The sequence below is a fragment of the Hevea brasiliensis genome, chromosome 13 (assembly GCF_030052815.1).
Source record: "Hevea brasiliensis isolate MT/VB/25A 57/8 chromosome 13, ASM3005281v1, whole genome shotgun sequence".
Lineage (NCBI taxonomy): Eukaryota > Viridiplantae > Streptophyta > Magnoliopsida > Malpighiales > Euphorbiaceae > Hevea > Hevea brasiliensis.
Window position 1 is genome coordinate 16580674 of NC_079505.1, and position 24118 is coordinate 16604791.

At 33.6% G+C, this 24118-nt stretch overlaps 1 non-coding gene across 1 annotated transcript; it reads right to left on the reverse strand.

Annotated features, from left to right (window-relative positions):
- Nucleotides 1-5587: 5587 nt before the first annotated feature.
- Nucleotides 5588-5695, reverse strand: LOC131172256 (small nucleolar RNA R71). The gene has a single exon (XR_009142739.1). It is a non-coding gene; the product is annotated as a small nucleolar RNA R71 (small nucleolar RNA).
- Between the last annotated feature and the right edge of the window lie 18423 nt (nucleotides 5696-24118).

Here is a 24118-nt window from a genome sequence, read left to right on the forward strand (position 1 = left end):
AAAGAGAGGGCTGGCCAAGCATCTTGTTGATGATGTGAATGTGAAGAGAATTCTTTAATTAGCAGCCTCTCTTGATATTTTATTGTTATGTATAAAATGATAACATTAATTAACTTTAATATTTATTATAAGATTATGTACTCTCTTTCATGTGTAACAAGTTGATGTTTGAAGATAGGGCTTTTAATTAATTGCACATTGCATAGACATTAGCATGACACATTTGCTGACTCTACAATCAATAAATAATATTACACTAAACACTAAATAATCACTTCTATCACTATAATATGTTATTTATTATAATCATGCGCCAATGTTTCACATTTAAATAGAGTTCATTTTTCTTCAATTCAACACATTATTAGAAAATTTAATTTCAAATATATATAGAAGACTCAAACTTAAAATTATATTAAGTTAATTAGTTGAACTTTTGAATATATACATATATAATGTCATGCAATTTAAAAAAAAAAAAAAGCCTTAAACAACATTTTCTTTATATTTTCCAATTCTACAATGAATGCCGTTCAACAAATACTGTAATTAAATTTTAAAAAAAATGTTTTAAGGAGAAGAAAAAGCAATTTGATGCATACATTTTACATAGTTAATTAAGTTAGATTTCATGGTCATTTTTTTTATTTGTTAGTCTTTTCTAATTAATTGTATTAGTTATTTAGTTAATTTTGCATAATTGTCACTTTCTGGAGTAATTTGTAATTTTGCTTTTGCTTTGTAGATCAAATGGTCTTTTTGAGGGATTAAAAAATAATTGTGCAAGTGAGAAGTAATTTTCAGATCCAAAAGTGCTAAAATAAAGTTTAGAAATTGAAGATTGTGAAATTGCCAAAATTCGCATGACTTACTGCACAACATGTGCAATTTTTGCATAAGAATTAGAAAGAATTGAATATCTGTCGAAAGGTGCACAACTTACTGCATAGCTTATGTTGGTTCCTTATGCAGCTTCACGGAAGAGACCCTACACCTGTTGAAACTTGCACAATCGGCTGCATAACTTTTGCACTTTCACACCTTCTCTTATACAGTTTCACGGAAGGAATTTCAAATGGCTGAAACTTGCAGAACCAGCTGCATAACTTGTGCAACCTCACGAGAAGCCTTTGTAATTGCCAGATTCACACAAGATCTTATATAACCTGTGCACATCTTCATAAATGAGCTGGAAAAGAGATTCTCTCACATGAATAGTTACCTCACACACACCATTTTAGGGTTTTTTTGTCAGAGAATATAAATAGAGAATTATTTACCTCATTTAGACACACAAAGAAATAGAGGAAGGGAGAAAGACACAGAAAAGGCAAGGGAGAGGAAGCAACCGACATTTGCTTTCATTCCTGACCCAGATTTGGAAATTTCTTCTTTTCTTCACCATTTCCTACATTTCTTTTACTGGGTTTCTTAGTTTTTAGTTTATTTTCATGATTTATTTTCTCTTTTACTTAGAATCTCTTGTATTAAATATGAATTGTGAGTAGTTTTTTTTTTTTTTTTTTTTTATTCTGGAGTTGGGGATGTAATATTTGAGTTATTTTTGTGGATTTGGACTGGGTTAGTCCCAATTTAATGAAATTTATGAGGTTTAATCCATTTCTTGTATGCTTATTTACATGCTTAATGAAGGGTCCCATTAAGTTATGTTCTTAATCCTTGGTTGAAGCACCGAACGGAGAAAATCAAGTGATAGATAATAAAAAAATTGAACTTAATTAGCTTAGATTTAGAAATAGACTAAGGATTAAGAGGGATTAATAGATTGATTAAAGAACCAAATGGGTCTTGGTTAATTTTAACTCCATGAAGGTAGGATTAAGTTAATTAAGGCATTCTTTGTCTCACTCGAAAGAGATTTCAAAAGATTTTAGAATTGGTCTCCTTTAAACCATAGATTTGATAGATTGGGCTAGCTAGGGAAAATCTCAAATTGACTTGAATATGAACTCTTAACTTCGGAATCGTCTTTTATCAATTATTACTTAGAATTTTACTTTTGAGTGTTTAGTTTAATCTCATTATTGATATTATCAATTTCTTTATTTTGCGAATTATTAAATTAGTCATTGTTTGAATTGAATGTTGCATTTTCATACCTTAAGCTTCGAATTCCCAAATTTCTTTTATTTGTTTGATTAAAATACAATTTTAACATAGTTTATTTTACATCAAAAATTCAATTGCAAACACAACTCTCCATGGGAACAATATCTTTTTCTATACTGCTTAAACGACCCGTGCAGTTGTGGTAGTCTACATTAAGTTTTTGATGCCGTTGCCGGGAAGTTGTTTGTTTAATATTGAATTCTTGATTATTTTAGTTATTTGCAGTTTTTATCTTTATAATCTTTTCATTTTGTGTTTTTTTGATCTTTTTAGGTACTTTTTGATCTTTTATGAGAAGAACCAAAAGTACAAGTAACACATCTCTATTGTTTAATCCTGAAATTGAGAAGTTTTGTAGAGCCAACAAGAAAGAGACTAGAAGAAGAAAAAAAGATTTGAGAGCAGCTGAAATTGAACCAGAAATGGCTAAAGAAAGAGTTAGAGTTGGTGGTGGTAATGCTAGAAATAATAGAAATAATGAAAATGAAGCTCGAGGGGAAGAAGTTGTCAATGCTAATATGCCTAGGGGAAGTATGATGAATCATGCATTCCCTCATTTTGATGATTTGAGAGAAAGCATAGCAAGATCCAGGATAGATGCAAACAGTTATAAGATAGATTTTGGAGTACTACAAATGATTCAGAACTCTCAATTTGGGGGTCACCCTTTAGAAAACCCACACACCCATCTTAAGAAGTTTGTCATGATTTGTGACATGCAAAAGCAACTTGGAGTATCAGATGATGTAGCAAGACTCAAGTTATTTCCATTCTCTTTGAAAGACAAAGCACTAGATTGGCTTGATTCCTTACTTCACAATTCCATTACAAATTGGGAGCAGCTCTGTGACACCCCTTACCCATCTACAGTGTGGCCAAGCAAGATATGCCACCCAGTGTGCCAAAGCACCATATCTTATTTCATAACAATTTACCCTCCTTAATTAATTTATTTGTTATTTACCAAGTGTAAAAATTCACCAACTATATCGTTTACTTACAAATTTGATTAAAATTTGGTAAGATTTATTTTAATTGCCCAAGTAACCTATACTAGTCGACTGGACTGGATAAACGGGTAAACTGACACTGGGTACCAAGTACTTTGGGCCATCACACCATTGGTCACATTGTGTCTCCCGGTATGCAACAGAACAACTAATAAGCTGTAATAATTATTAGGGATAAAACCCAAGTATAACAAACAAAATCAAAATAGCCAAAGGCTATTATATCACAGAATGACACGTGAGGCCATAAACCACAAAATGGCATGAAGCTATATGCAGTACTGCTAACAGAACCCTATTGGCATGCCAACCTATCTAAACCAATCTTACTAGGTATACTAGAGCATGTTACACTTTTAAATTTTACAATTCTTGAAATTGAAGTTTAAGTGTTACTATTTATTTCATTAGTCAACTAAAATTTCGACTTTTGCATATACAATAGGTATATTGGTTCTAATATTCCCAACATACCACATTTTGCATTCTAAAGTTGTTGGTATTGATTGCTAATACCATTTCAAAGCTTAGTGTTAGTTATTCACAATTTTTAGATTTTAAGCACTAAGTTTATTGTTCCATTAGTCATTTGTACAGTAGGAATTTGGAAAAATTGTCTTCATGAAAGTTGTTTCTTATTGTGTCTAGTTATATTTATTTTTTTGAATCACTCCATTTGGAGTTTTGTAGCTCAAGTTATGGCCTAAAAATCATAACTGGCCGGATTGAAAATTTTCCAGATTTTCTGGACAGAACCAATTCTACAGTGTTTTATACACTAATTGTAGGTCAGTTTTTGAACATGTTATGGTCAAAATTTGAGTTTATTTTCTTCATGAAAGTTGTAGGTCTACGTCTCAGCTTTCTGCTAGTAAAATTTCAAGTCAATTGGACCTTTCTACTCTGATTTATGACCAAATGAATAAACACTATTCATTTGGTCATTTTGCCCAGGCAGAATGCAAGTCACCCGGATTAGGGCAATTTTTAGGTCAACTTGGTTTGGTTTTTTGGGCAGGGTTTCTTCACCAAAGTTGTGCCATTATGTGTCTAGTTTCATTTTCAATTGGCCTTGCACCAATTGAATCTACACAACTCCAGTTATAGCTGCCCAAACCTGCTGGACTCACACCTAGTCCTGCAGGTCACCAAGGGCAGCATACCTAACTTCAATTCTCATGAAACGAACCACTTCATTTCTTATTCACACATAACCAAATGGTCACTAATTGACCATTAAAACTTACTTTCACCATTACATGAACAAAGTCTCAAGTTTGTGTCCAAACCCTAACTTCTCCATTTCAAATTCAACATTTATTTACATTTCATTACCCTACTCAAGAGACTAATGCTAAGGGTAGCCATACTACCATTTTAGTTCCAAGAAATCTTCAAAACTCTACCAAATCCAAGGCTGCTGAAATTTTAAGAAAGGCATACACATGATGTTTATCAAATTTTCTTGTAAATTTGCATTCAATTCCACTCCTTCAACATGAATTGAAAGAAAAAGAGTAAGTTTGGTCACTAACCTCTAATGGAGTCACTTCCAAGCTTGTAAGAACTCTTCCTTTTTACTTCTTTTTACTCTCAAAAGTTTCACTAAGATGAAAGAGTAAGATTTTGTGTTGGGAACTTAGGCTTTAATTGATGAAAAACCAAAGAACTCAAGCTTTGGTAAGCTTGGCAATGGTGGAGCTATGGTGCGGCTTGGAGAAGAGAGGGATGGCTGCTAGTTTATTCTAGATTCTAACTTCTTTCTTTTCTTTTTAATGTATTTTGAATGATTTTTTATTGCATTTGATTGGCCAAAAATTTTAATGACCTCATGCTTACTTAAGGCTTATGTAATAAATCCAATTTACTTTCATTTTCTTTTCTTTCCCTTTCTATTCATTTTTAATAAATCTTTCATTAATATTTATTTATATTTTATGTCATATAATTCACTTACATAAATGGACAAGTTGGTCAAAAATCATCTATGAAGACGAAATGACCAAAATACCCTCCGTTTGGCTTAACGAGCTAAAATTGTGTGTAACGATTGATTAAATTTTTCTTGTGTTTTCTTAACATTTTATTGTCATTGGAACCCCAATAATCCTTCTCTGAGGTCCCAAAAATTATTTCATGAAGTTTTCCCCGGGTCTAGGATTGCTAACGGCCTTCACCGTCACTTTCCCTTCGGGTTACTTATCACTGGGGTTACGACTCATTTAACCTTAGTGCATTTCATTTCTAAAAATTTTCCTTAATTTTTCTTATCATTATTTGGCTTATTTATAACTCCTTACTCTAGTCTAACTATAATTTCAGATATTCTAGCTGCCTGGACTAACATTGGTCACTGGAATAGTAGAACGTACGAACTAGCTAAAGTGAGGATGTTCCAAGCTCACTGATGCATTTCTTGCCCAATATTTCCCACCTGGAAAAACTCAAGAGTTGAGGAATCAGATGACAGTTTTTAGGCCAAGAGAAGATGAAACCCTCTATGAGTCATGGATGAGATGGAAGGAGTTGGAGAGACAATGTCCACATCATGCCATTCCAAAATGGATGATAAATCAAAATTTTTATACAAATGTCACTCCTGCTATCAGAGGAATTATTGATGCTCAAGTTGGAGGAGAATTCATTATGAAGCAGAAAGATGAAACTTATGAACTTTTGGAGAAAATTACAAAGAACACTCATATTTGGAATAGTCCAAGAGGGCCAGCTCCCACATAAAAGAGACAAGCTGCTGGAATGTATGATCTTGATGCATTCAATATGATCAATGCCAAATTTGATGCACTAACAAATGTGCTTGTGAAGAAGATGGAAGATCTAAGTATGCTAGTTAGTTCATCATCATCTTCTGGAAGTTCTCAACAAGTTGCTTATACAAAAGGAACAATGAGTTGCAGAGCAGATTATGGTGAGCAGGCCACTTATGTTGGGAACTATGGAAACAAGTAGATGGGCAATCCCTTTTCATAAACATAAAATCCATCTTGGAGGAATCATCCCAATTTTTTATGGGGAAATCAACAGAACCAAGTTTCTACTCAGAGTTTTCCACAACCACAACAGTAAGGGAATCTATATCAGCAACCTAGGCAGCCACCACCTAGTTTTCAACAAAGGAATACACATCCTACACCTCCACCAATACAGCAAGAGCAAGGTTCAACCACAGAAAATGCTATTACAACAAATTCTTGTTAATCAAACTAAGCATGATGAGGAGATGAGAGAGATGAAAGCAAGATTAAAATAGCTGTAGACACATAATAGAATGTTAGAGAACTAAATTGCACAACAAGCATCCTCTTCAGGTACCAAGTCTATGGGAAAGCTTCCGAGTTAGCCGAAAAACTCGAGAGAACATTGTTAAGCTATCACATTGAGAAGTGGGAAGGTAGTAAACAATGAGAAGAGAGAAAATGAGAAAGAAGTTGATGAGAGTGAAAAACTAGAAAATGAGAAAGAAGAGAAGTATATACCTCCAGAGCCTTACAAGCCACAACTTCCTTTTTCATAAAGATTTCAAAAAGCTAAACTTGATAAGCAAATTGGGAAGTTTTCGGAGGTCTTAAAGAAACTGTATATAAATGTGCCTTTCGTTGATGCTCTTTCACAAATGCCCACTTATGCAAAATTCTTGAAAGAAATTCTCTCAAACAAGAGGAGACTTAAAGATCATGAGACTATAGCCCTGACAGAAGAGTGCAATGCCATACTCCAAAGGAAACTTCCTCCAAAGCTCAAAGATCCAGGGAGTTTTTCAATTTCATGCCTCATTAGGGAATCATGTTCTACAAAAGTTTTATGTAATTTAAGGGCTAATGTAAGCCTTATGCCCCTCTTCATATATGAAAAGCTCAACATGAGAGATCTTAAGCCAACCCACATTTCTCTTCAGTTAGCAGACAGATCAATTAAGTATCCAGAAGGGATTTTAGAGAATGTGCCTTTGAAGGTTGGAAAGTTCTACATACCAGTTAACTTTGTCATTTTGGACATGGGAGAGGATGTTAATATTCCAATTATTCTTAGAAGGCCTTTTCTAACTACAGTAAGAGCATTGATTGATGTCAAAGGTGAAAAGCTCACTCTTAAAGTTGGAGAGGATGAATTAGTTTTCAACATTGGCAATGCCAAAAAGAAGCAACATCAAGATAAAGACTCTTGCTTAAGAATTGATATAGTTGATGAGTTAGTGAAAGAACACTTTAGAAAGAGTTATTTAAAGGACCCTCTTGAAAATTGTCTTGTCCATGTAGGGAGTACCAATGATGAAAAACCAAAAGTGGCAACCTTTGCACAACATTTGAAGAGTAATCCACCTTGTCCTACGGCATCAATCTGTCAAATTAAGCTAGAGAGAAGTGAAGTCAAGCAACTATCACTTAAGAAAGATGCACCAAAGGTTGTAAAGAAAAAAATGGTTAGAGTTTTAGACAAAGCAACTGGAATGTTCTCATGTGATGGAAAGAAAATGAAGTATAGGAATATTGAATCACCTATTGGGAATGGAGGCAACAAATTCCAATTTCAGCCACCATAAAACATGACAAAGGTCAAGCTAATAACCTTAACTTAGTGCTCTTGGGAGGCACCCAAGTTTTTTTTGTTTTGTTTTGGTTAATTTTATTTTGTTTGTTTTGTTTTGCTTAGTTTTCAATCACCCTTAGATTCAATTTTTGACAATTGTCCAATTTTGCTTTGTACAGATGCTTGTTAAATGGAAAATGAGAAAATGCAAATTGAGGGAGTTTTCTATTCTTTTAATATGTGCTTATTAGGTTGCATAATTGATTTAACTTTAAATTTGATTTGTGCTTATTATGCAGCATATTTTGTCAAATTGGCAGGAAGGAGAGTTATTGTCAAAAGCTTAAATTGTGCAAAAAGGGCATCATTTAAAGGAGTTTATCTCTTGTTTTTCATTCTGATAAGTGGTTGAGGTGATATAACCAATTTATTTTCTTGATGTTGATTTTTGATGTGAGAGCGTGTGTTTGGATTGAAGAGTTGAATGATTTATTTATTTGTGGAATTGAGAATTGAGTTGGTGTGTATATCTTGATTTTAATGTGTTGGGTTTGAATTCGGATTTTTGAGATAGATATTTCTTGTTGCAAATGCCATTATGGTTAAATTTTGAGCTTTGGAATATGTATTCTTTAAATGAGAATGAGTTGACATTATTTGAGGTGGTTTTTAGTATTTTAACGATGCATATTAAGTGCAAAAATTGAGATTTTTGTAGAATTTATTGTTCATAAGGAAAATTCTACAAAATTTATTGCCATATAATGTTGATGAGATATGGGTTGAGATGTGTGATTCTAGAATTGTTATTTAAACTATTTTACAGGTTGAGTAGGTCTTAGGTATAGGAAAAATTTTGTCAGATTTTTGATATAAATTAGGCTGTTTTTGTCTCTTTTGAGTCTTATTTTGAAATAGTTCTAATAAATTTATATTATAATTATTTAGACGATCAGGGTCAGCCATCTTTCCCACTCAGCCGCCACATTAATCTCCGATAATTAGTGAGTAGATAGTAATTTTATTTACAATTTCAATATTATTATATATTCAAGGCATACTCATGCATCACATATAAATAATATAATCTTTGTAGCGATAAGGTATTTGGAAGCCAATTGTTGTTGTTTTACTATTATTTTATAATTTAAAATGTAAAAAATATTATGTGACTTATTGTAAATATTTAGTATTATTTTTTATTGTTATGTGAAAGTTATTAGTTTGATTTTATATTATTTTATTAATATTTTATTTTAATATTGATATTATTAATATATTAGCTTTTAAAATGATACTATTAATTGACTTTAATATTTATTATAAGATTCGTACAATCGAAAAAATGAATATATTAATCATGAAATTAATATATGTACTCTCTTTCATGTGTAACAAGTTGAAGTTTGAAGATAGGGCTTATTAATTAATTGCAAATTGCATAGACATTAGCATGACATATTTGCCTACTCTATAATCAATAAATTATATTATACTAAACACTAAATAATCATTTCTATCACTATAATATGTTATTTATTATAATCATGCGCCAATGTTTCACATTTAAATAAAGTTCATTTTTCTTCAATTCAACACATTATTAGAAAATTTAATTTCAAATACATATCGAAGATTCAAACTTAAAATTATATTAAGTTAATTAGTTGAACTTTTCAATATCACTACAACAAATGTTAAAAATAACTACAAAAATTACCGACCATAGAATTTCGCTGATAATTTACCTATATTTTATCGATGAAAAAGAGAAATAAAATTTAAATCAATTTTTATCTTTGAAATTATCGACTAATTACCGGCGAACACTTTATCGACAATGTAATTTCGTAGGTAAAAGTAGTGCCTAATATTGGTGGCAAAATTAGCGACCAAATAAGAAAAATACCGACTAAATATTTCATCGGTAATTACCAACGAAACGCTTTTTGTAGATAATATTAAGAAGAAAATAGAAAATAAAATTTTTAAAAAAATAACTACAAATTTTTTCGTTGGTAATATTAAGGAGAAAATAAAAAATAAAATTTAGAAAAAAATGCCAACCAAATAAAAAATAATTTACCAATGCTTTACTGACAAAAAAGAGAAATAAAATTTAAACCAATTTTTACCTACGAAATTACCGACTAATTACCGACGAAAAGTTTTTCATAGGTAATATTAAGAAGAAAATAAAGAAAAAAAATTCTAAAAGGCTAAAAAAATTTTACCAACGAAAACATTTTCGTCGGTAATTACTAACGAAAAGCTTTTCATAGATAATATTAAGAAGAAAATAGAAAAGAAAAATTCTAAAAAGCTTAAAAAATTTTACCTATAAAAATTTTTCATTCGTAATTACCAACGAAAAGCTTTTCGTGGTAATATTAAGAAGAAAATAGATAAGAGAATTCTAAAAAGCTTAAAAAATTTTACCTACGAAAATTTTTTTGTCGGTAATTGTCAACAAAAAGTTTTTCATAGGTTATATTAAAAAGAAAATAGAGAAGAAAAATTTTAAAAAGCTTAAAAAATTTTACTTACGAAAAATTTTTTGTCGATAATTACCAACAAAATGCTTTTTATCGGTGATATTAAGCAGAAAATAGAGAAGAAAAATTCTTAAAAACTCAAAAAATTTTACCTACAAAAATTTTTTCTTCGGTAATTACCAATGAAATGCTTTTCGTAGGTAAAATGGAGAAAAAAATTTTAAAAAGCTAAAAAAATTTTACCTGTGAAAAGTTTTCGTCTGTAATTACTAACGCAATGCTTTTCGTAAGTAATATTAAGGAGAAAATAGAGAAGAAAATATCTGAAAAGGTCAAAAAATTTTACCTATGAATTGTTTCCATCGGTAATTACCAATAAATCCAGGGAGTTTTTCAATTTCATGCCTCATTAGGGAATCGTGTTCTACAAAAGTTTTATGTGATTTAGGGGCTAGTGTAAGCCTTATGCCCCTCTCCATATATGAAAAGCTCAACATGAGAGATCTTAAGCCAACCCACATTTCTCTTCAGTTAGCAGACAGATCAATTAAGTATCCAGAAGGGATTTTAGAGAATGCGCCTTTGAAGGTTGGAAAGTTCTACATACCAGTTGACTTTGTCATTTTGGACATGGGAGAGGATGCTAATATTCCAATTATTTTTGGAAGGCCTTTTCTAGCTACAGTAGGAGCATTGATTGATGTCAAGGGTGAAAAGCTCACTCTTAGAGTTGGAGAGGATGAATTAGTTTTCAACCTTGGCAATGCTAACAAGAAGCAACATCAAGATATAGACTCTTGCTTAAGAATTGATATTGTTGATGAGTTAGTGAAAGAACACTTTAGAAAGAGTTATTTAAAGGATCCTCTTGAAAATTGTCTTGTCCATGTAGAGAGTACCAATGATGAAAAACCAAAAGTGGCAACCTTTGTACAACATTTGAAGAGTAATCCACCTTGTCCTACAGCATCAATCTTTCAAATTAAGCTGGAGAAAAGTGAAGTCAAGCAACTATCACTTAAGAAAGATGCACCAAAGGTTGTAAAGAAAAAAAATGATTAGAGTTTTAAACAAAGCAACAAGAATCTTCTCATGTGATGGAAAGAAAATGAAGTATAAGAATATTGAATCACCTATTGGGAATGGAGGCAACAAATTCCAATTTCAGCCACCATAAAACATGATAAGGGTCAAGCTAATAACCTTAACTTAGTGCTCTTGGGAGGCACCCAAGTTCTTTTTGCTTTGTTTTGGTTAATTTTATTTTATTTGTTTTGTTTTGCTTAGTTTTCAATCACCCTTAAATTCAATTTTTGACAATTGTCCAATTTTGCTTTGTATAGATGCTTGTTAGATGGAAAATGAGAAAATGCAAATTGAGGGAGTTTTCTATTCTTTTAATATGTGCTTATTAGGTTGCATAATTGATTTGATTTGTGCATATTGTGCAGCATATTTTGTCAAATTGGCAGGAAGGAGAGTTATCGTCAAAAGCTTAAATTGTGCAAAAAGGGCATCATTTAAAGGAGTTCATCTCTTGCTTTTCATTTTGATAAGTGGTTGAGGTGATATAACTAATTTATTTTCTTGATGTTGATTTTTGATGTGAGAGGGTGTGTTTGGATTGAAGAGTTGAATGATTTATTTATTTGTGGAATTGAGAATTGAGTTGGTGTGTATATCTTGATTTTAATGTGTTGGGTTTGAATCCGGATTTTTGAGATAGATATTTCTTATTGCAAATACCAATTTGGTTAAATTTTGAGCTTTGCAATGTGTATTCTTTGAATGAGAATGAGTTGATATTATTTGAGGTGGTTTTTAGTATTTTAACGATGCCTATTAAGTGCAAAAATTAAGATTTCTGTAGAATTTATTGTTCATAAAGAAAATTCTACAAAATTTATTGCCATATGATGTTGATGAGAAATGGGTTGAGATGTGTGATTCTAGAAGTGTTATTTGAATCATTTTACAGGTTGAGTAGGTCTTAGGTATAGGGGAAACTTTGTCAGATTTTCGACGTAAATTAGGCTGTCTTTTGTCTCTTTTGAGTCTTATTTTGAAATAGTTCTAATAAATTTATATTATAATTATTTTGGCAATCAGGGTCAGCCATCCTTCCCACTCAGCCGCCACATTAATCTCCGATAATCAGTGAGTAGATAGTGATTTTATTTACAATTTCAATATTATTATATATTTAATGCATGCTCATGCATCACATATAAATATATGTATGTAGTTAAATACTAGGCGTGCTTTATGTTGTATTTTCTTATTTAAAAAATGGATGTGGATGTCACCTTAGGGTAAATTGGAGCTATGTGTGTGTGTCAACGTGCGTGTGGTGTGGTGTGGTGTGATGGATATGGGTAGGATGGGCAAATCGGCTTGGGCTGGTGTAGCTTGGGGCATAGTCCTTTTTGAGAAAGTCAGGGTGAGTACGGCTTTGAGTTGATCTCGCTGACCCTCGCATTTGGATTATTAAGAGAAAGTCCAGCTTGAGTTGATTTCGCTGGTAGGCCTTAGATCAAAAGAGCTGTATAGGGGATTAGCTCTCATATCGTATTTATACTGATGTGACACACGGGTGTGTGAGTGCTTCAAATTATTCTTTGTGCGAATATTATTTGATTTTGGTGAAATTATTGATCTGTGTTGCATTTCATCCTTAGGGATGCATTAGTACTAGATAGTTATAGAAATTGTATATAAAATCAATATCTTACTCAATGAGTCGAATGCTCACTCCTATTTACCCTATTTTTTTCAGGCTACAAGAGGAGTTCTTTTTCAGAATAACCTGCTCCTTCCTTGCAGGTTTATTCACAGTTATTTATTTGTATTATTATTTTCTAAATTTGTAATTTAGAACTCTTCATATGTTAACAATAGTATGGACCTTGTTAGGAACTGTGTTAATTTATGTTCTTAATATTAATAAATCAAGATTTTTATGATATTTAAATAATTTGTAAATGATGGTATTAGGGTTGAGCTAAGCTCTTCTAGCTTTAGTATTTGATAGTTATCGGGTTAGGATGACCTAGATAAAAATATAATATAATATTTTATTTTATTTTATTTACATGTTGGGCCTCAATTTTGGGCCTTGGCTATGGATTTGGGATTAGTAAGATATGAGCCTCGGGGGATTTACGCTGGCCCTGGTCCTAGTGCCGATTCGGCCTATGGGATCTGGTCGTGACAATGTTGATATTAGAGCTTAGGCTCTAGATTCATGGGAAGGTGTGTACTTAGAGTTATCATATGCGGAGTATAGGATTTTGTTTCGTCTTCTTCTGTAATTTCTTATTTCTAGATTTTGCGTTATTCCTTATGTAGTGTGAGAATGATTCAGTTTAGTGTCTTAGTTTTTATGGAGCATCTGGTGATGTGAACTTGAGCTGGCAAACGTGATGAGGCCTGCCATGGGTATATGTACTCTAAGAAATTTCATGTTTCGGTTAAAATAGGGCTAACTGGTATGCCTATCTAGTACAAGGAATGAGTACATCAAAGTGAGTAATGGCAATATAGTTGCCCTAGATGGGGGCAAAGGTAATACTACTGGCAGTTATCGGTGAACAGCCCATTTAGGGTAAGTTTTTGGTATTAGTGAGTTAAAGGGAGATAAGAGATTTGGAAGCCTAGTCTGTTGGGACGTATAGTAGTGACCTATATAATGTTCTTAATGTCTATTCTGTAAGCTACAGATTACAGTACCGATATGAGATTATTATGTAGAGCTACGTGCATTCCCATGTTGTTCCATGATGAGGGTGTTAAGTAACCTCTGGTTTGGTATAAGATATGCCATAATAGAGTTATATATCTGTAGAGGAGTTGAGAACTCTTAGTTAGGGGTTTAAAACCCTTGAGCTAGAATATTGAAGGTCACAGTTGGTCGGTAATTAGGGTCAATGACTCGGTTACCCTAGCATGAGCTAGAGTTATATCAGGACTCGCCATAAGATTAGAAGTTTCAGTATAATTAAAGTAAAGGTAACACTTACATAGTGAGACCATCTGGACTCCGATATGGGGTATTGGACAATTTTGGCCTTACAAGGGAAGTTTTGCCTAAAGTTTAGTAAGAATACTATATCCGTTGTGTGTCAGCAAGGTACAAAGTATAACATTGCTGCCTAAAAGGGATCAAAGGCTAGGAATAATATTCATAGCCTGTGAGATGATATTTTAGAGAATTTTATATTATGATATGAGAGCATATAGCCTTATACAGTTGTGGCAATGTAGTAGATATAGTAGCTCTTTTATTGTTAGATGTGCTACAGAGTATGATAATGTCCTTCAAATGAGATAGTGGATTACTATTGGAGTTGGTGACTAAATGATTGGCATCCCAGTTAGGACTGTAAGTTGTGATAGAGAGTTGTTGACTCAGGTACCCTAGAGAGCGTACAAGTTCCATTGTAGTAATTTTAAGTGATCGGATCATGATGGATTAAAGGTCTTTAAATTGAATAACATGTTTAGGTACCCAATATTTTATGTTTGGCTAATTGAGTGGATATGGGAAAATAGAATCCTTGTAGATCCCCTCCTTGAGGTAGTAGGGGGTAATATGTGGTCTAAAGAATAGAAATAGGGATCACACAGTGAATGCATGGCTATTATTCCTTGAGTTCCTCCTTAGCTTCTTATTGCTTGAGACAAAAGTATACTCTAAAGAAAGGATAGGATAAAGACAAAAGTTAACATAGATAAATCATAGAATATGTGTATATATAGAAGAAGTGCAAAAGGGAAAGATAGAATAGTTGGATCAAATGCAGTAGGAGAGATAACCTGAATACCAGTAGAAGTACTAGCTAGAGTGATTAGAGAACCAATTCTAAGTAACATAAAGGTGTTGATGACTTGATAGAGACAGTGTAACGGGTATAGGCTTCTAACATGATAGACAGGTGAAGAAGAGAGTAGAACTAAAGAATAAAATAGTCAAGTTCAATTTTGGGTAAGGTAAAAGGAGTTGGCTAAAAAAAAAAAACTGAAAAACCTAGATTATGATAAGATTTGGAAGAGTAGGGTAAAGATATAGAGGAGGCAAATGTAGATCTAGGAATGGAAAGCGAGGTAAATAGAAAAGTAAGGATAGAGGCTTAGAAAAGGATAACATTAGGGAAAACATTTGTCAAGGTATAGAACCCAGAAGTGTAGAACTCAAAGCAGGTTATAATTGATATAGTCTTAGGAGCCTGAACCTGGAGCTTCGAGTTGTAGGATCTGAATTAGACCTTATCAGTTTTCTGTCCCTAAGGTAGAATAAGGAGGTGATTGTTAGTAGTATACCCTAAAGTATATCATTTAGTATGTATCTTGTACATGTTTTTATTAATAAAAGGAATTTCCACTTTTCCGTTTACATAATATATTTATGTGTAATAGAAAAGGTCCATTGATATTTTGTTAGAGATTCTATTCTTAAGTTGTTAAGAATATGAGTGACAGTATTTCTAGTACAAAGTATCATAAAAAAGGTTAACAATCGAGGATACTTCACAATAAGGACATGACTTATCCAGAAAGATTGTATTCATGTTTGTTCCCAAGTTATTTATATGAGAAATAAATAAAATGGAATGGTGAGTCTCATGCCATATAACTGTAACATCCAGAAAAAAAAAAAAAAATTGATGATGGGATTTTGGCGTGTGACAGTGGGTTTCCACTGTCACAGCCACCCAATTTATTAAAAAAAAAAAATGTCAAAAACGGGAGGAGGAACCCCCCCCCCCATTCTCTCTTTTCTCTCCTCTCCTTCCCTCTCTTCTTCTTCTTCCTTTCTCCGGTGACCGGCCGGCGACGTCCCAAGCGGCTCCCCACCGGCCGGCGACCCTCCGGCGACGGCCAGGACCACCAGAAACGGCGGCAAGAGAGGGAGAAGAGAGAGAAAACGCGCCACGATGGCGGCTTTCCGGCCGATTCCGCCGTCCGACGTCCGATCGAGCGATTCAGTGGCGTTGAAAGCTTGTTCCGAGAGCTTTCTTTTGATACCAATTTTGCAGCAAATGGAGGTCGGATGAGTGAGATATGGATGAGAGAAATTTCGGGTTTTCAAGCTTTTTTGTCAGATCTAGGACGATCTGACCGTTGGATTGACGATCCGAGACCACCTATGAACTAAGGAAGAAGAGAGGAACATGGTGGTATGATCAGATCCGCAAATGTTGCGGCATCGGCGGCGACCACGTGTGCGGTGGTTCGTGGTGGCTCGATGAGCTATGGAGATAATTCAACTTCCAGAGGCTTCCTCATAAATTTTTGGAATTTTTGAGACACAGATAAACTTCGGGTAAGACAATTTTTATTATTTCTCTATCTGTGGAGCATAAATACAGTGTTTCTTAAACAGGAAAAATTGGAGAAAAATTCTAAGAAAAATATATGATGAAAGTAAAATTATTTGGAGATATTCTATGGGGCAAAATTTTAGAATTTTTAGAGCATGTTTGAGTGGATTTTTGCAAAATGTCGATTATAGGGACTAAAACGTAATTTTTAAGATTTTGAGTATTGCCTGATTTGGAGGGCCCAGGAGGGGCCATGTGATATTGATGAGATGTGATTGTGGAAATTGAGAATTTAGAAGTGTTACTTGAGCCTTTTTGCAGGTTGGGTAAGTCACAGGTATAAGGGAAACTCTGTCGGATTTTCGGCATGAATTAGGCTGTCTATTGCCTCTTTAGAGTTTTATCTTAACTTAGTACTAATAAATTTATAATATAATTATTAGGTGATCGAGGTCAGCTACTTTTCTGCATCCAGCAGCCACAATAGTCATCGGTGTACTGTGAGTAAAATATTAATTTTAATTGTAATTTCGATATTATTATATGTTCAAGCATGCCCATGCATCACTTATATGCATATATTTATGTAGTTAAACTCTAGGCACGATTTATGTTGCATTCATAACTGTTAACCTGCCATGGATGTTGTTGTGGTAATTTGGAGCAGTGTGCGTGCGTTGGCGTGCGTGTGATGTGGTGTGGACTATGGACAGGACGGGTAGTCACGGCTTGAGTTCTTCGCTGGGACCCGATCCTTCGGGGGTAGTCACGGCTTGAGTTCTTCGCTGGGACCCGATCCTTCGGGGGTAGTCACGGCTTGAGTTCTTCGCTGGGACCCCGATTTGATTTATTAAGCGAAAGTCCGGCTTGAGTTCTTCGCTGGCACTAGGTTGGATTTAAGAGAGCTGTATAAGGGATCAGCTCCCATATAGTATGATTGATATTACTGGGTGTGTGAGTGCTCCAAATTACCTTTTTGATGTTATGATGTGAAAATGTTGTTGATGTTGCATTTCACTCTACAGGGTGCATTAGTTTTAGATAGTTATAGAGATTATGGTTAAAATTGATATTTTACTCTCTGAGTCGAACGCTCACTCCTGTTCAATATTTTTTCAGGCTACAGGAGGATTTTATTGTGGTTAACCTGCTTTTCTCCTTCGCAGGTTGTTTTATCAATATTTGTGTAATTTTATTTACTCCTAGAATTTCCGCATGTGTTAGAAATATTTAAATGATTCGGGTCTGTAATATAAATTGTCATGTGGACCTGTAAAATTATTATATGCATGTTTGATAGACTAGATGAGGGAGCTGAGCTCCCATTTATCTTTATGTTGATTTGAGTATGTGGAGGGTGAGCTGAGCTCCCCAATTGATGATATATTTTGTTTACAGGTCGGGTGAGTCAAAAACTCCCTGTTGGAAGGTCCACTTTATGGCCGGACTCTGTCCGGTTGTTTTCTTGAAATTGGGCCCAAATGGGCCGTAGAGTTGGGTTAATGAATAGTTAGGCTTACTACGGGCCTCGGGGGCTTTAGGCTGGCCCAGGTCCTAATGCCGGTCCGGCCCATAGGTTGGGTCGTGACAATAACAAACATGATAGGCACTTATACATGATAAGTAAGTCGAACCAGTGACATTTATGACAAGCACATGGAGTTTACTCTTGTCAATGTATTGTCATAAATCATATCAGTGCATATAATCTTTAGACCTGAGATAGCACGGTTATCTTGTATATAGGTGGTTTGAGTTTGATACTGCTTTCATACTTGTACTGTGTATGGGTATATGGGCATATGAAGGCTCCTACTAGTTATATATGGAGGTAAGTGTTGATCAAGATGGAATCTGTTCCTCTAAGTAAATAGGGATAAAATCCTATGTTCATTTAATTGTTCTTGATGTTTCAAGTTCCTGGCTGGGACAGGTAGATTTAATCAGAAAAGAGTTTCTGATGAGAAAATCTTTTAATCAAGAACTGGAATTAAAAGAGAACATAATATTCATAGCAAATGGGGTTTGACATAAACCATGACTCCAGGTCGAATTGGGATTTTGTAACAGAATGATTCTAGTGCATGGTAACATATAATTATAGGTTCATTTAAGGTAAACTTTATTACTGATTGGATGGCCATGGCCTGCTATGCCAGGTGTTAACCATGGTCTATGAGGTGCATAAAATGATTTAGAGAAATCATTTATGGTAAGAAAGAGTTCTGATGATATTAAGAGTTGATATCATATCTCATTGCCAATTAGTGATGAGCCTAGTAAGTCACACACATACACAAGTAATCATCAAATTAAATATGATTTAACTAATTAATTAAAGAATTTAATTGATTAATTAAATAGATTTGGTTTGCAATTAGATTGCAAAGTCCCTAGCATGACTTGAAACCAAATCTAGATTATTGGATGTATAGTATAAGTTAAATTTATATTTAAAGTGTTTAAATATGAATTTAATTAATGAGAAATTAATTAATAAAGATTAATTAATTGATTTATATTTGATATAAATTGATTAGAAGAAGAGAAATTATTTTGGGTTGAGAACTCAAAATTAAGACACGGGCATTTTGGTCATTTCACAGGGTGACATGTGGCACCATGAGATGGTGACATGTGGCATTACACATAAGCTTGCCAAATGTCTATTAATCATTTAAGATGATTAAAATCAAGATTAAATATAGGTTTGACACTTGGCACAATGTGATTGGGTCAATTAAACCTAGAACCAATCAGAGAGTGACATGTGGCAAGGGTTTAAGTGGTGACCTAGCTATGTAAGTGTTGTTATGAAAAGAAAACAATACAACCAGCAGCTGATATCTTTGGTGCCACCACCCAAGAAGCTCTCCCTTCTCTTCATCTTCTTCTCTCATCTATTCCAAGAGATTAACAAACAATCTCTTGAATTAAAAATACTAGAAATTATTTCTAGTGTTCTGTTTACATCTTTAATCTATTAAAAGGAAGAACTTGATTTTCTAATTAATAGAAAAAGCTTTAGAAGCTGTTCAAGGGCTGCCATAGGTGTTCTTGGTGTGGACAAGCTAGAGGGACAACATCTGGTGTCTTAAAGATGCATCCCAAAGGTGCAAATACACTGCAGTACATCAAGAGATTAGTGTATTTGTTCTTAATCTAATCTAGGATTCTAAAAATTAATATGATTAATTCTAAAAATCTTAAATGGAAAATACAGATAAAAAAACATATTAAAAGAGTTTTAATATGTTGTTTATCATTGAAATCAAATGGATAAAAATAAATCTTGCATGATGCATGTGACCCTAGGTGAAAATTTTTGAATTCAATGGTATAATCTTGTGTTTTTTATGCTTCTGCTCCTTCAATTGGTATCAGAGGTACTATATTTGCCATTTAGATTATTGATTATATGATTTAATTGTGTGGTTTGATCATGAAATGATAGATCAATTGCTGGTTGCAATGATAAAGGTGGCGGCTTGATGAAGACTCCATATGTGCGCATGGTTTGTGCACTTCTTATGGTGCGCATGATTTGGGCAATGGTTTGTGCAATTGTTGTATGATCTAATGCTTATAATTATGTCCATCCTATATCTAATTAAATTGTTTAATTAGAGTTTTAATCACACAATTAAATTTTGATTCAAATCAGAATTTTAAAAATGTTTGAATGTGATTCAAATCTGAATTTTAAAAGTTGTTTGAATGTGATTCAAATCTGAATTTTTAAAGTTGTTTGGATCATATTCAAATATGAATTTTAAAGTTGTTTGAATAATATTCAAATCTGATTTTTAAAAATTGTTTGAATGTGATTCAAATCTGAATTTTTAAGGTTGTTTGAATGTGATTCAAATCTGAATTTTTAAATTTGTTTGAATGAGATTCAAATCTGAATTTTTAAATTTGTTTGAATCATATTCAAATCTAGATTTTTAAGTTGAATATGAGATATTCAATTTAATTTAAGAATGTATGTTTTATTTAATTATTAAATAGTGATATGCATGATGGATAATCATGGACTATAAAAGACCAATGTGATTGGATTTATTTCTTTTATGTTTCTTTGGGATTGTAAATTAATTAATTTATTTTAATTTATTTTGGGCACGTATTATTAAGGTTGTAATAATTTTGGGTTGTAATTTCATTTATTTAGTTCTTGTAAATTCGCCTTGGTATGCCAAGGATTACAATGTAATATTGGATTGTAAGAAGATCAAGGAGGTCAAGAGCATTGGTGGGACCAGTGGGAGGAATTCAATATCAAGTGTTGATTATGTACTCCTTCAGCAACTCTTGTAATATGAATGAATGAAATACACCTAGGAATGCCCTGATTCAATTCTTGGTGGCTCAGAATTAAATCCCTTAGAAAAGTCCATGATCATACCATAATTACTGCTTATCCATGAATGCATGATATGTATGAGAATGTATGCAATTATATGATATATGCATGCTAATTGGATAATGTGCAAAGTGAGACCTTAATAGTAATTAGGATGACCATAAAATCTTCTAAACAAATGATTAAGTTGGATATGCTATAATTAAAGTAATTATAACATGAGTCCTCCATTGGAGCAATTATTTTAAGAAATTTTAAATAGTTGCATATGATGCAATTAATTTAAGAGATTTTTTTAAGAATAATTGTTAAGCATGAGATGTTGTAAATATGTAAATGGTTTGGTGGCCAATATTGGATATACCTGAGGACATTAAAATTATTTGTATAATTACTGGCTCAATGGGATCAACTTAACTAATGCAAGATAAGTCAATAATGGATGTACCTGAGATTTTCAGCATTAGGGGCTAGGTAAATGATTGAACCTCACATGAGATGTGATGGGCAAGGAGTTGCTCACTTATAGTTTATTGTAATTCCAATAATGGATGTACTTAAGGATGATCAATAGAATTATAAGAAATCAATCACCCACTAGAAATCCATCCAACTAGGATTTCCGTTTTCTACTTTGGAAGTGTAGGATTCGCTAAGTTAGTGGGAGGACCAATTTGATTAAAAGACCATAATCATTTTAGTTAATTACATGATACATTTACTAATTAATCTGATTATTTACTGCAGTTAATTTTTTGATAATAATGAGCACAGAACAACCACCACCATCCAATATCTTTGCAAGCATACTTGATCGCAATAGGTTGACAGGACCTAATTTGTCTGATTGGCTAAGAAATTTGAAACTTGTCCTGAACCTTGAACATATAGGATATGTTCTAGATTCAAATGTTCCTGGTCCCTTACCTCCAGAGGCCACACAAGAAGAACATGAAACTTTGGACAAGTGAAAGGAGCATGATATGAGAGCTAAGTGTTACATGCTTGCTTCTATGAGTAATGAGTTACAGAAGCAGCATGAGAACATGCAGAGTGCGAGTGAGATCCTTCTTCACCTACAAGAGTTGTATGGTGAGCACAACAGAAATGCTAGGTATGAGATATCTAGACAGCTATTCCGCATGAGGATGTCTGAGGGACAGAATGTTGGGGATCATGTCCACAAGATGATTCGGCTGATTGAGCAGCTGGAACATCTTGACTTCAACATGGATTTCCAACTACAGACGGATTTGATCCTTGATCCCTTCACGAGTCTTTTGGGAATTTTGTGACAAATTTCCATATGACTAAACAGGAATGCACCTTAGCTGGTTTACTCAACATGCTGGTTATTGCCCAAAAGAATATGCCGGGCAATAAAGGAAAAGAGGTAGCTTTGATTGCATCTTCTTCTGCTGGAAAGTCCAACAAGAAGAAGGGTAATAAGAAAAAGAAACCTTAGATTCCTGGTCCTTTCAAGAAAATAGCTAAACAGAAAGGGAAGTCTAAAGTTGATGGAGGTAAAGGAAAGTGTTTCCACTGCCAGAAGGATGGGCACTGGAAAAGGAACTGCCTAGAGTATCTTGCTTCTCTGAAGGACAAGAAGGATACACCTTTGGAAGGTATGTCTATATCTTGTTATTTTGATTCTGATGATACTCATAGTTCATCTACAGCTTGGGTTTTAGATATTAGTGCCAGTTCTCACATTTCTTATGATATGCAAGAACTAACAAATAGTAGCAGCTTGCGTTCTCGAGATGTTAGACTTCGGATTGGCAATGGCTCAACTGTTGAAGCTTTAGCCATAGGATCTAAATCTTTTTACATGTCTGGACATGTTTTGTATTTGGATAATATTTTATATGTACCTGATGCTTTTAAGAACATCATTTCTATATCTAGTTTGACTAGAAATGGCTATGAATTTCAGTTCACAGATGATGTTTGCAATATTTATTTAGGAACTAACTATGTTGGTTCGGGTTATATGAATGATGGTCTTTATTATTTGGATAATAATGACAAACACAAAATGAATGCAAGTGATCTAAATGAATGCAATGCTATGGTGAAAATCAACTCAAGTTCAAAATATATTTGGCACTTAAGGTTATGTCATGTTGCAGAAGATAGGATTGCAAAACTGGAGAAAATGGGGATTCTATCCTCATTGGGCTCTAAGCCTACTTCAACTTGTGAATCTTGCCTTCAGGGCAAAATGGCTAGATCACCCTTTGTTGGACAAGGGCTAAGGGCTGAAAATATTTTGGAGCTAATACATAGTGATGTATGTCGTCCATTTAAGGAAATGGCTAGAGGCGGTTTTCATTACTTTATTACCTTTACTGATGATAAATCAACGTTTGGGTATTTGTATTTGATTAAATACAAACATGAATCCTTTGAAAAGTTCAAAGAATTTAAATCTGAAGTAGAAAATCAAACAGGAAAGAGTATTGAAGCTCTTTGATCAGATCATGAAGGTGAATACTTGAGTACTGAATTTGATGAATACTTGAGAGAGCATGGTATTGTTTCCCAGCTGACTCCTCCAGGAACACCACAGCTGAATGATGTATCTGAAAGGAGAAATCGTACCCCATTGGATATGGTACGTAGTATGATGAGCTATACTGATATGCCAATCTCCTTTTGGGGATTTGCATTAGAATCAACTTTGTATATTCTGAATAGGATTCCATCAAAATCAGTTTCTTCCACACCTTATGAGATATGGCATGGAAGAAAATCAAGTCTTAAGCATGTTAAGATTTGGGGTTGTCCAGCTTATATCAAAAAGCTGAACGCTGATAAATTGGAAACCAGATCAGAAAAGGGTCGATTTGTTGGATATCCAAAAGATAGTTTTGGATATTATTTTTATTTGCCTACTTCACAAAAGGTTATGATAAGTAGAGATGCCACATTTCTTGAACAACTGTTTGTTCAAGAAGGAGGCAAAGGAAGGCAAATAAAGTTAGAATTGGAGAATTCTGACCAACCAACAAATCATATGGATATAGATCCATCTAGTCAACCTACACCTATTGATATAACATCTACAGCTGTTCCTCGTAGAACAACCAGGGTATCTCACCCACCAGTGAGATATGGTTTCCTTCATAAAGAAGAACAAGAGTTGTCTACTCTTGAAGAAGTAGATCATGGAGATGATCCACTTACCTATGAAGAAGCTATATCAGATATAGACTCTTCAAAATGGATTGATGCTATGAAATCTGA